The 14470-nt window shown below is 46.3% G+C and overlaps 1 protein-coding gene across 1 annotated transcript in view; it reads right to left on the bottom strand.

The window, feature by feature from the left end:
- The window catches only part of PTDSS1 (phosphatidylserine synthase 1), a 1048798-nt gene that overhangs the window by 580672 nt on the left and 453656 nt on the right, over positions 1-14470 (bottom strand). The window lies entirely within an intron of this gene.

Raw genomic sequence — 14470 nt, 5'->3', positions numbered from 1 at the left:
ACATTTTGCTCAGGGGGGTCCAGGCCAAAAAGGTTTGAAGACCACTGGGCTAATGCAATTCAAAAAGGGAGTAATGAGCAGTACCTACCTTGAACCTTAAGTACTTTCGTTGGGTTGGCAGCATTAAAATATGAAATTATGCATCTTTCATATCCAGCATTGCCATGAAGCCTCCCTTTTTGAGCAGAGGAATGACTTCTTGTAAGGTTGTCATTCTGAACTTTCTGGGTTTGACGTGTGTATTTGCAAGCCTTCGATCAAGCATCAGTCTCCTTGTTTGGGCTCTCTTAGGAACAAGGAAGTACAAATAATACCCTTGTTCACCTGTGATGGCGGAAACATTTCTACGGCTCCCATTTCTAGCAGGGTCTGTATTTCTGCTAGTAAAATCTGTAAATGCTCCAACAGCATCCTTCTCTGTCTTGGAGGTAGTGCACGGTTTTTCTATAAATTACACGCAATACCCCATTTTGACAGTTGACAACACCAACTTGTCCGATGTGATCATCCTTCCATGCATGGGGGCGAATAATGTTATGCAACTCTCTACTGAGTTGACATGTATGGTGTGGCTGAACCTCTGGTGCTTTGGCCTCTTGGTAACGGTCTTGGAAAGGAAGATTGTGTTTAGGTCCGTCTCTGGTCGGCAACCTATGCGCTAGTGCCTGTACCAGAAATGTAGTCCGATTGACGAGGATCTGGGGAAGCTTTGGCTACGAGAACCACAGTGGTTAGAGAGTGATTCCCTTTGCCTATAGGGCCCATTATAAATTTGCCAGAATGTTACTCTCGTGCTCCTTTTTTGCAGTTTAAAGCATCGTCTACCACCTTGCCTTGCCAATCAAGACATTGTCTTCAACAGGCATGTTTAATGTGTGGCTTGAGTCTCTGGTCTAAATCCAGATCCTTTCAACCATGCATGTCTTTTAATGAGCATTCCTTCCGCAACTATTCTTCCAGCTGTCAAAGCAGCAGCATCTAGAATATTTTTAATGACAGCATTAGTTTTTTGCTAGCCATCTGCTAAAGCCATTACATTTGCAACCTTAGGCGCTCATGTAGGTCGTGAGCCAGATCCTCTATTTGATACCACTGTGCCCTGTTAAAGCTGGCCATAAGTGCTGTATTAAAAAGAAGCATCTGGTAAGCCGCTGATGTGGCTACGTTTCCCCCCCAGTGCATACATCTTTTTGCTTTCCGTATCTGGTGGTGCTTCTGACGTTGCTAAAGGTGTTCCAGCCCACTTACAGGTTGTGGTGATAAACAGCGAGTCTGGTTTTAGATGGCCTCTTATATACTGTAAGGGTGCAGAAGGAGACTGACTGACTGACACAGGGGGCATGTTGCCACAGACTCATTAGTCCAAATAATAAAGAGAAAACCTAACTTTCCCCAACCCCAAGAGGGGTTTCCCCTGCCTCAACTAAGACACTATGTCAGAATGGCCGTATAAATAATTAGTCCACCACCCTGTGTCAAAAACCCTACTTAAGTCCCTTGCACTTAAAACAAAACTATAAAGACTCCCTTCTTCTAAACTGCGGATAAAAGTCAGTTTCGAGGTGTTAGCTTCTTCCTAGGGGAATGGCTCCCTTCCCCGGGTCAAAATTGTCCTCAAACACAAAAGTCAAAAGTTCAAGCACTTTTCCTTGGCAGACACACTGCCCGTCTTCTAACAGTGCGTTAGAAAGTCTTTACAACTTTGGTAACCAAGAGAATGTCTCCCCTCTCCTAGTATCTTGATATAAGTGTTCAACACAACCAGGAGGAATGTCTCCTTTCCTCTAGCCTCGTTTCACTTTGGTAACACAGTTCAACACCACTAGAAGAATTACTCCAGTCACCTAGCCTCTCTTCCACTTTAGTAACAGTTCAATGCAACACCACCAGGGGGGAATAACTCCCTTGCCTTGGCTTTTCTCTCACTTTGGGGTCCCGAACCTAGGCTTCCTCGTCTCTTGACTTAGGCAGACTTACTGCCACGAGGAAGATGGCCATGGTCTCTCTTTTCTTGTGGTTGCAGGTCCCAGACCCGGGCTGCTCTACTATTGTAATCTGGCAGATCTGGTGTGTTCTCCTGCCACGTACTGCCTGAAGATGACTTGTGGTTGTGAGACCCAAAACTGTATTTTGATATTTCTCTGTTTGGCGTTCCCAATGGCTTCTTTGCCTACAGGGATTCCCTTCTTGTCTCTGTAGTGAGGGTGTGGGCGGGGGGATCTTTATCTGCAACCTATTCTCCCATGACCCCGTTATGGCCCCACCAACCATCCCGGTTACCTTCAGGGTTTCTGCCGGTGGGCTCCGGTTGGTCTCAAGCTTTGATTGTCCTGTTCTCTGGCTTCCTGCACCTTCCTTTTCTGCCTGGTGTACTGTTGCAACTATGCATTCTAGGAGCTCTCACCGTCTCTGCTCGATCGCACAGACTGACTTATGCTTTTCCTGATTTCAGTTCGGTCTCTCCATATCGGGTCAATCAGGGACTTGTCTGCCTCCATGCTAGCGTCCCCGTCACTCGCCTCTTCTGTCTTCCGTGCTAGGCCACCTACAGGCATGGCTCTTCATTGTTCCGCACCTCCTTCTTGTCACAGTACTGATCAAGGGAGTCATCCTCAGGTAGTCCCTACTCTTTCCTCATCTCAGTGGATGTTAAACCTCTTACCTTTCAGACAGAGGAGTATGGGATGTGGAGGTGAGGTTCATAGCATAGGAAGGTGCATAGGGTGTGGGTGGAGGGTTGGTAGACCGCGTTCTCCCGAGACAGTCTCCCTTGTCCTCAGAGGGGAAGTCCCTTCCAATGAGATCCTCCCGCTGTGGACCACCCACAGGGGGACTATCTGATAGGGCCACACCTCCCTGGCCTCATGGGGAAGGCCTCCCCCTCAGGGAGAAGTGACGACGCCAGGGGATTCCTCACAATACATAGGGTTTGTCTATGCAGATGTAAAGCGCTTCTCAATACGCCGATTAAGTGCCTTTGTAAGAGCTGGAGCAGAAAGAGCTGGAGTGGAAAGGGATGGTGGAGTTAATGGCTTTACTGATTGCAACAGAGGGATGTATTGCCTTATTGGTTTCTTCTTGTTGAGAATATCATCCAAGTCCGATTCACGAGTTTCTATTTTAAAGAAATCAGCAGCCTTTTTTAGCAGGTCATTATATAAAAGATGTGGTAATCTATGGGTGACTATGATATTGGGTCATTTACATGTCCGGGGATGGCACCTGTAATTTAAGGGTCAGTGCCTGGGTCTTCTTCAAAAGTGCCTCCCTCAACTGTTAAAACCTCAATTTCAATGGGGTCTTCAAAAATGGGTGTGGGCGAGTTCCACCCTCGCCTTTTTCTGTGGCAACTCCTCCTCATATACAATATGGTTGTATTTAATTGGCTGTTTTTCTAAAAAGTCCAAGAAGGAGGACATTTTGTCTAGTGTTTGCTCAAACCTTTGTTTTGTCTACTGTCCAAGTAGAGGGCGTAGTATTCAAAGGGAAAATAACATCTTCCTCCTGATCTCCCTGCTCTTCTGTGCGAGGCTGTGTTTCTTTTTATAATGCCTCTTCTAAAGAGGAAGTACTTTCTGCATGGCTGGACTTCGGTCTGTTTCGTCACTTTTGCCAGTTTGAGAGACTGATGTTGATTTTGATGTTGAAGCGGTTATTTTCGGCAACTGCAACGTTTTTGAAACAAGCGTCGAGTGAGAACCACTTGGTGCAGAGAATTTTACTTCCATCTTTTTTGTACGAATTACAGGGTTGAAGAAATCCTACCTCCCGACGCCCAGAATATTTTGTTTCAAGTGAGGGACAACAGGTTTTCTTAATTTTGTTTCACAATTGTCTGCACTTCAAGATTAAATTGTGTGCATTTTTTAAAAGGTGATCATTTTTTATCTGAGCAGTCAGCAGGAGCAGTGAACCCCCAGCTTCACTTACTTAGCTAAAAACCCACAGCAAGAAACTATTTTGTCGGTTTAAGCAGCTCAAGACAGTGACTGCAGATAAACAGTCTAATTGTCCTGACTTGCTTACATGCTGTAGGTGTCTGGTTCTGGCACATGTTTAAAGGGGTAGTTCAGAAAGGTTGTGGGCCCAATCTATCGGGCATGTACGTTATATCATACATCGATCGTTCTTAAAAAGAATTCCAATGCAAATTACTCAGGTTTTTCTCACTTTAACACATGTGAAAACAGGTTGGGTGCCACCATCTTGTGCTAATCTTATCCGTTGATCCATCGCCCTAAGTTCAAGTGCCCTCGCGGCACTAATTCAGATCACCTGCCCCCGACACAGACCTCACTAGACGCTCATGCCCCATTTCACAACCCCAATGCACATGTCACGTCAACGTCCTTTGTGGGCAATCTGTTGACGTGTCTCCATGGAAATGCCAAGACGCCTGGCTCCTCAACAAGTGTAAACAAAACATTTATGATCACACAACGTTGGAGTTTCTTTTTCCATCGTGTCAGTGTATTTAAATTCGAGCATCCCTGACTTATTTCTGCTCTGTTCAGCTATCTGCCAAGTACGATACACTGAGAACCAGTACTTATACTGCCTAAAATGAATTAACTCAGTAGTTGCTTTTCATTTCTTATATTATGGACAAATGTCTTTACCAAACCATACTTAAACACATGTCCTTGTGAACCTTTAAGTTTGAGCCTATTAATCTTGTCTTTTCACGATGTGATTTTGTACATGGCTGCTGCTTCGCTGGTCTTTCTTTAACATTCAATGTTAATGGGAGACTTTTCTTTCTTTTCATGTAACCAAACAAAAAGTTTTTATTTACCTCATTGTTGAGTCTGTGCTGCTTCACTATGCAGGAACTAAGGCAACAACTCAACCCTACCTGTCCGAGCATGAATATTCTGAAGAGGAAATCCTTGAAAGAGAAAAAAGTAGTGACCATGTGGAATCAGATGAGTCATGAGGATCAATCACCGGAGACAAAACCCAGCCGCATGGAACACGTTTCCACATGGTGTACCGGTCATCGATGTGAGCTTATGCCTACTCTGGTGGAGAACTGCTGTTGCAGAGAAAACTCTGGCTGCTTGGCCTACACTGCCGAAGAAGACACCACCCATACACGTTACCGAGCTGCATGATATCAGGGCCGCTTGCCTTACAAGATCTGTGTTGCGAATGAGGATGGTACTTCTGCACAAACTTCTAAATACAGTTCACCCTCATAATCCAAGTAACAAGGAAGTTCATTCTGTGCTGTGTGTTTGACGACCGAGACGGCCAACATAATATGTTGCTCCCTACATCAATATAACTTTGATGGATCACTGACAAAATAATGTTTTGGTAAATTTAACTCATTCTAATCTGAAAACAAAGTGTTCATCTTTAGATTTATTGTCCGTACAATTAAGTTTCTTTCACTTGGAAGTATCTCCAAAACTGTTTTTGCTGGAATGTGCGTTCAAATTTCCAATTGATCCCTACTTGAAATCACAAGTAGTGTCAGTACTTCGCAGGGAAATGTACTTTTTAAAGCATAATTCCTTACATTTTACAAGGAAGCAAAAACAAAAAAAATGCAATTATTGTGTTCATTCAAGTAAACTATTTCTGTATCTCTTACACAAGTGGTACAGACTTGTGGCATATTGTGCCTTTACATGGAGGATGCATGGAAGACTGGGATTTTGCTTTCGACGAGTATCACCTGCCTGTGAGGTTCGAGCCATTCTTGATAAATTCCACAGTGACCACGGACAATACCGTGGATTTATACATACAGTACCTCAACTGCAGTAGTATAATTTGTAGTGTCATTGCCATCCACTTTACCAAACAAAATAAAGAAATTTAAAAAAATGAGTATAGCTGAACAGTTGTTAGAAATGTTTTATAAATCCACAACACGTCCAAACATGTAAGAGCATCAAAAGATTGGTGTGCTTTAACATGCTTACTGGCCTATCTTGTTCCCCTCACCCACATCCATTCCCCCCTCCGCTACCAACAACTGTTTGCACCTGTGGGCTTCCACTCGTAAGGTGACTGGGAAGATAGGAACGCTCAGGAAGCCGAATACCATGTACACCACACATGGTTCTTTCATATAGGGACCCTTATCCACATGGCCATTCCAGACTTGGTATCTCAAGACTCCCCTTTGAAGAACCTGTCCCTGCAATCAACATAGGTCTGTGTCCTTGGACTGTGTTCTGGGCCTATTGTGCTCCCTTCATCCAAAGCCATCCCCCCTCCATTATCAATGACAGTTCGCACCTGTGGGTTTGCACTCGCAAGGGGGATGGGAAAACAGGAACGCTCAAGGTGCCGAATACCAGGTACACCACAAAGGATTCTTTCGCATGGGGACCCTGGCTTACATGGCCACCCCAGACTCCACTTTGAAGACCGCGTCCCTGCAATCAACACAAGTCTGTCCTTTGTGTTCCATGCCTATCGCGCTCACCTCATCCACATCCAGATCCATCCCCCTCGGCTATCAATGACTGACAGCACGCACCTAGGGTGGTCAAACATTGTCATAGAGGACTGGTGGGTGTAAACGAACAAGTCTGACATTCACATAGACACCCACTTCTGTAATCCTTTATAAACACTTTTTACCTTGCTTGCTGAGTCGGCTCATCTGTTCTTTCTAAGTAACCGTTAGTCAACTTTCACTATTGTTTTCTGTAATGTCAACGTTCTCTGGTAGGCCACTATCTAGGGCTTTATATTCAATGTACACCCTATTCTCATTTTATTCAAAACGTTTAAACCATTATCAAGCGTCCTATGCATTCTCATCTCTGTAATGCAGTTCCAACTGAATTTCTGCACACGCTCACCCAGGTGAGTTAGTGGGCGATTAATTTTTAAATGTATTTTACCATTTTCTAAATGTACCTTTATAATAGGTCTTAGAAATGGCCACTCAATATATTGAAATAGTCTGAACAGCTAACCTAATTAACGTTTCAGTTTTTGGGGAATATTCCATTGATGTTTCATTACACAAGTTTCCATCGTGAAACAATGTACTGTGGTTTGTACATTCTAAACTTTGGATTACTTTGTGTATCCCTACTTTAGAGATACTGGAATAATTCAGTGCAATGGGAGACTTTCCAAACATACACTCACATCGCGTCCTTTAAAAATAGGTAATTTATTTTTAAATTACCATGTCTGACATTACATAGACCGAACTGATAGAATTACAGACCGTTAGCATGGAGGAAACCAAAGACACATCCAACATCCTAATGGTGAGGCCAAGCAACTTGCACAAAACCTTTTTTTATCGTTTTTGATTTTGTCTAAATTAGAAAACAAATGTCCATTTTCTTTTGAACAGTGGAATGAATATATACATCGATTTAAAGGACTTGATGCTACATCGACCACTATTCCGGAATCAACAGCAACATCACTCACCTTTCAGGTACTTTCAAACATTCCTTCAGATGTGACTATACAAAATATGTATTTGTTCAAGTTCAACTTAAAACATATTGATAACTGTTATGTATAATATTAGCTTTTGATACAAACTGGCTTGTAGGCTTCTTTGTAAATATTGACCATCTTTTACCTGTAATTTTATTTTGACATTTTTATTATTACAATTACTGTTAAACAGGCAGAGCCTGGAACTTCAACAACATACTAATCTTCTACTGCAACCGGTCTGGAGGATGAGGTACGAGAAGTGATTATGTATTGATTTATACCAATAGTAATTGATTATAAATATATTTTTTACATTTAACACATTTTTTTGATATTTGCAATACTGTAAGCAAATTGCAAAGCATTCCACAACCTTGATGTATTTATCGAAGAAAAAAAAACATACAACCATGAAAGTAAACCTTCAGAAAAATGGACTTTGTCACTGAATAACATACCCTTTCACTAATGGTTTATGTTTTTGTTTATAAACTTTACCTGCTCAGCAACAAATTGAATAGTTGAAACAAAATAACATGAAAGCGCATTAAAGGGGACACAATTTAATCAGGAGGAGGGAGATGGCCATCACCATCTAATGCCCACGATGGGGCCCATCCACTCCTTTTGCCACTTCCCCTGCTACCTGCTGCAGATGACATTGTGTGAGGCTCTCTCCACCAGACTCACCATGCTGCACCACCATTCTGAATATTGGGGTAAGCCTGGCCTCATTTGTTCAGCACTCGTTGGCGCAACTTCATTTTACAAAATGAAAAACTGCATTTAAATGACTAATTTTGCTGCACTCCGAAGATTGCACAAGATTTGTAGTGTTCTCATTTTCACTGCCTTTGTTCATCCGTTTGTGGGCACCTTGCAGCCTGCCTCATTGTTTTTCTCCCATTCCAAAATGGCCTCATCATTCTACAATAGCCCTTCACACCTGGCCTGGCCCTGCTTTCCCTTCCCATTGGTTGTACTAGCCTGCTGCACCCTCTGGTCCCTTGTGAGTGTTTGTGTGGCCCCCAACCCCCCCTTGTTCCCCCCCGTGAGGGTGTGTGACCCCCCCAACCCCTCCTCTGGTCCCCCATGAGTTTATGTGTTGCCCTCTTTGCCCCGCCACACCCTGGTCCCCATTGTACCTCCTTGCCCCCCTTCCCCCATCTTTCAGGAGCTGTCTTGATAAATTATGATCAGCACCACCGTCCTGTGGCTAATACTGGGATTTTGACTTTTACTCATGGACTCATGTTTCTTCACCCTCCATCATTCATGCTGGACTTCCATTGCATTTCCAACTTGGGTGGCAAATGAATCATGCTGTGACCATCGTGAATCCTGGTTTGCATTCAATTGTTCCTCTTGCATCAACATGTATTATTCCTGACTCCTGCATTTTTTTCTCTCTCCCCCTCTGGACCCCCTGCAGTGCTAGTGTTCCCCCTCCTCTCTCCCCCGTTGCCCCGCAGTCTTGTGATGTTCTGCCCACTTAACTCGTCTTCTGTTCCACCCCCCTCCCATCACTGTTTCCTAAGCACTTATGCTATGTTGATATGTCGCCTGACCTCTATGATAGCAGCTTGATTTCGTCGCCCTCTCCCCATTTGTTTTCTCCCACCTTTACCCCTCCACTATCTGAAAGGTCGTCAGGCCTAGTACGATAGTTGCTCGTTTTGTTGTTCTCCCCTCACTGACTCCAATCCCTCTACCACCCACTCAACTTGTTAAATTCCGGCACTAGCTGGGGGGCACTGTTGCGCTTGGAGGAGCATGGCTGCTTAATGAGAGAGCTCCGTCACGGGGGACCACATTCTCAAATATCTGTGGCCACACGATACCTGCCGAGTGATTGCGACTTGGGGCTTCTTGCTGGGACCCCCCTCCACCATTCCTCCAACTTTCAGCCCATAACTCAGACAGGAGCCCGTGATCTTGCCGCCTCTTCTGGGACCGTGTAGCAGAGCCGTTCTGTCCCAGGCCCTGGTGCAGAACCACAGCGGCTGCGAGGCCTGCGGAGGGAGAGGGGGCACTACAGCAACGAACATTCGCTACCCTGTGTGCTTGCACGGGGTGTTCTCTGGAGCACTTTCGCGGGCACTGGTGGGTGACCGGCACCTGTGTGATCCAGCTGCGGTCCACTTTCCCCACCCACCATCCAGAGTTTAACGGGGACTGCTGCAGACCTCACTCAGCACCAGAGAACGTGGCTGATTTCCAGACGCTGCCCGCGAGGCTACCTGCAGGTCTCCCGGAGTCTCGACCGCCGAAGCGGGCGCCGACTCATCTACTAGCCCACCCAGCTGCTGCGGTGCTGATCCGGGGGATACTACTGCAGACTGGTCGGCTCTTGTGGCGCGATCCTGCGTCATTCCCTGCAGCTGTGACCTCCACTCAATCCACCACGCTGCCTCCACCCGGGCTAAATCACTGTTGCTCAGTGTTGGGGCGCTCTCACCATCCCCAGGGCTACGTGGGAGGACACAGGCCATATAATGGGCGCTTTGGACCAGCTGCATCAGGCGTCGCTGCGCTTGTGGTTCTCTCTAGCACTCCGCTTTACTAACTGGCGCAGATACCCACCAAGCTCCCCTTCGGCTCCTACGAGGACAGGATCAACACTCTTCCAGGTGGCCTCGCCTATTACACAGTGTAACCAGGGTCCTACCTTTGCTTTGTGACTATACCAACCCCAATCTAGCCCTACCAGGTATGCACATACAGCAACCACTGCACAGCCCACTGTTCTCAATCTGCAAGATCTTCATGCAATGTTGCATATACATGACTGGACTGATGCATGCTTATATGGAGTGCTGAGCTAGAAATCTTACAGAACTCACGTGGTTGGTCTCGCTGCGACCTGCTCCCCAGGCCAAACTCGACTGATTCCATCCAGCTGCCGCTTTCCAGTACGCCTGGTGGACCCGAGAGGTGCCCAGTACCCCCCTCCCATGCACCCCTCTTTCGGGACTGTTGACCTAGGCCACGTGTGGGACTACTGGATACCACACCTCTTGTCGGTACCCTGTGCCACACCAAGCAGTGATGCTGTCTCACAACTACCTATCACTGGCACACTGTCTTTTCACACATTCTCCTACATCCAATGCCCACCTATTGCTTTGGCTAACTGCTCGACTTATCTCCTTATCAATATGTTCGCCAAAGCCTCAACCAAACCTATTGGCGACACCTTGGAACCAGAGCCGACGGTATTGGATCCTTCTGAGTCCACTGAATCTCAATCGATGATGGAATTTATGCGCAAAGGGTTCAACACTTTGCATTACAAACTGGACGACATGAATGGTACCATCTCCTCAATTAAAGCCCACATGGAAAAGACTGACACCCGAGTCACCGAGGTCGAAATGAGAGTGGGCGCGACAGAGGATGACCTAACCACCCTTCGTGCAGAGGTATCCACAATTTCCAGACATCGTGCTCTAGGCGCAACAATATTCGGATCATCGGGGTCCCCAAAGACAGGATCGAGGCTTCCATGGAAGACTTTGTTGAACAAACCTTGCAGATGCTCCTCGACTCTACCAAGCTCTCCCCACAATATGTAATCGAGAGGGCTCAAGGCTCAACGCGCGGTAATGGCCAAACCAAAGCCTGGCGCACCACTGCGCCCCATTATAGCGCAGGTTTTAAACTATCGGGACCGTGATGCCCTACTCAAGGCTACAATGGTGAAGGGGGATCTCTTCCTGAGATCCTCCAGGATCCATTTGTACCCCGATTTCTCGGTGGCGACCCAGCAGGAGCGTAAATCCTTTCTCGCAGCCAAGAGACGACTGCGTGATCATGGAGTCAAATACACAATGCTATACTCAGCCAAGCTCAGAGTCGAGCACTCCAACCAAGTTTTCTTCTTCACCATCCCTGAGGAGGCCTCCAAATTTATTGACAAACACTTCCCGGGATGATTTACCTGCACCATGTTCCATACCATGGAAACTGCCATGTATAGCATGCAGGTCCTTTGCTGCCACCCCCCCACCCCCAGACCCCACGGCGGGAATGACCCTTTGAATTTGGCCTGCGCAGCTTAGTTAACTCCTACTCTGTTACATTTTGACCACATTGTCTTGTTTCCTCAATTATTTGACTCATCACGAATGCTGCATATTGGGCTGCTCCCCCCATTCACATTCCTTTGCACCATCACATCCACGATGAATACATTACCCAAGATGGCGTTCTGAGCCCAGTAGTTTTCCGATCCCCCCCATCGACTAGACACTGTGAACTCATTGTACGAACCATCACGCCATCTATACATTACATTACAATTGCCCCTGGATTGCCCTCATTACACTCGGACTGCTTCTCTTTTTTGGTCATCACTAGTACAAAGTGCCACTCTGATCTCTATTTTGTTCCCCGGTTTGGAAGCATTGTGCCCAAATAGTGCACAACCCCCCCTCCCCCCATGCGCTGATGCAGTTATTTTTGTTTTTGGTTGCTGGGAGTTGGGATTTCACCCCTCTAATTGGGAGAGGGTTGTGGGGGGCATTATAACAAAAAATGTTTGATATGCAGGGTAAGGTGGGAGTATGTACTCATATTGCGGTGTACGCATTTCATCTCTAGACGTCTGACACTTTATCTACTATTTCCCTTGACTCTCGGTCTCCCTGATGGTTGATCATGATTTAGTCTGCATGAGCTGGAATGCGAGCGGGCTCGGGATCTACAAGAAGATGCAGAATTTGCAGTTATATGTAGAACGTCACAAGATCAGAATCCTTTTTCTGCAGGAGACACACGTGAGATCTGAGGGGTACATCGGGTTTGCCAAGAATTGGGGTCCCCAGAGGTACTACACAAATTATTTCACCCAGAACATGGGTGTCATGATTATGATCCATAGGAGCATTAAGTTCCAACACATCATTTCTCACATAGACCCATTGGGACGGTATGTCCTGCTTTACAGTGGACTGCTGAACAAAGAGGTCGTTTTTCTCAATGTGTATGGCCCCAACACTGATAACCCGGAATTTTACGCACACCCAATTTCCCTATTTGCTGGTTTCCCTCTCGTCCCGATCCTGTGGTGTGGAGATCAAAATACGATCCTCGATGTTGAGAAGGATAGATCAGAATCCCGGCCCGCTAACTTTCAAGTGCAGCTAAAGTGATTTTGGCCGCTCTACCCCAACTATCACTATCGGATGCATCGAGGCTTATACACCCCGATTCCCGTTGTACTCATTTTATTCTGCGGTTCATGATTCGCACTCTAGGATAGATAGGAGGCTCACTTCTGAAATGCTCATCAGCCACATCACACACCTGTCACTCCTGCCCCAGACATACTCAGACCACTCCCCGGTGATAATTTCCCTCGAGTGGGACTCTGCCTGTGGTGCAACCCGCACATGGAGGATGAAACCGCAGTCCTTATCGGACCTAGCATTCAACTTGGACCTGCAATCAGCCATAGATGAATATTTCACACTCAATACCGGGTGGGTCCGCACGCAGGCCCTCTGGAAATTTTAAGGCCTACATCAGGGACATCGCCATCTCCAAAGAATCCGGAATTCTCAGGGTGATTCGGAATGACATTTCGAAGTGGGAAACCACACTTTCCTCTCTGGAGTCCCAATATGCGGAGACGCAGTATACTGAAGCCCTTGCTAATATTGTTACTGAATTGGACACATTCTGTATGCGCGCTGAGCGCGAGGAAATTCATAGACACCCATGGTCTCGCTAGGAGATACCGAGAAGGTGAACGGCCTGGCTGTGTTTTCCGCCAGGAAACCAGCTCCCCTAATATCCCGGCTATAGAGTAATCGGACGGTTCCGTGGCCCTCCTCCCACAGGACGTCAATGCTGAGTTTTTGACCTTTTATGAGGCCTTGTACTCCAATGTGGACGTTACCCCTGCTTCCAAAGTGGGAGCTTTCTTGGATAGCCTCCCCCTATCCGTTCTTTGACGAAACTTGTGACAATCTTGACGCACCAGTTATGGCTGAAGAAATATCCAAAGCTATCGATTCCCTGGCTTCAAGTAAGTCCCCTGGATCGGACAGCCTCCCGAGTGAATTTTATAAACAATTTAAATTGCGGCTAGTTCCCCAACTTCTGACACTCTGGGAGAAGTCCTACAGGGTGGGTATACTACCACCCTCCCTTCGTGAGGCCATTATAACAGTCCTCCTCAAACCGGGCAAACCCCCTACCCAGTGCGGATTGTTGTATCGCTCTCTTTCCTCATTAACTGCGACATTAAAGATTTATGCTAAGATCTTCGGTCTGCGACTGACCCCCTACATGTCCCATATTTTTCATCCAGATCAGTCGGGAGTCATCCCTGGTAGATCCACGAGTCTCAATCTACGACTAGTATTTAACATCATTAGTAGAATTTACCTCAACACTCACTTGATATGCAGAAAGCTTTTGATTCTGTTTCATGGGACTACTCTGGCGGGTTCATGGTAAATGCAATTTCGGACTGCGCTTTCTGTCATGGGTTAAATTATTATACTCTGATCCAATAGCCAAGGTCCGTACAGAGGACAGATGCTCGCTACCCTTCCACATAGCCAGATGCACGAGACAAGGGTGCCCTTTTTCCCCCCTTGATCTTCGCTATAGCCATTGAGCCTCTAGCAGTCCGGATACGACCGGTTCACTCGCATCGGGGTCTGAGATTGCTGGGTACACCGGACATTATCTCCTTATACGCAGATGACTCCTTACTATTTATTCGATCAACAGAACACAACCTCGCCCCAATCCTAGAGGACGTTGTCCACTTTGGACGGATATCTGGACTCAAGGTATATTGCTCCAAATCCACACTATTGCCCCTCACCAACGCTACCTTCTCCTGACCTCATAGGATTCACCTGGGCACAATCTGAACTCCGCTACCTTGGGGCAGTCGTTGCCCGGCAACCCGAATTAGTATTAGAGTCCAATTTCCAAAACTACTTGACTACACTCACTAAGAAATTTACGGGATGGGCTAAGCTTCCGATTTCTCTGGCGGGGAGGGTTGGTGTCTTAAAAATGA

The sequence above is a fragment of the Ambystoma mexicanum genome, chromosome 5q (genome assembly GCF_040938575.1).
Source record: "Ambystoma mexicanum isolate Mex_15411 chromosome 5q, UKY_AmexF1_1, whole genome shotgun sequence".
NCBI lineage: Eukaryota > Metazoa > Chordata > Amphibia > Caudata > Ambystomatidae > Ambystoma > Ambystoma mexicanum.
The sequence above is the reverse complement of the archived record's forward strand: the minus strand, read 5'-3'. Positions and strand labels throughout refer to the sequence as shown.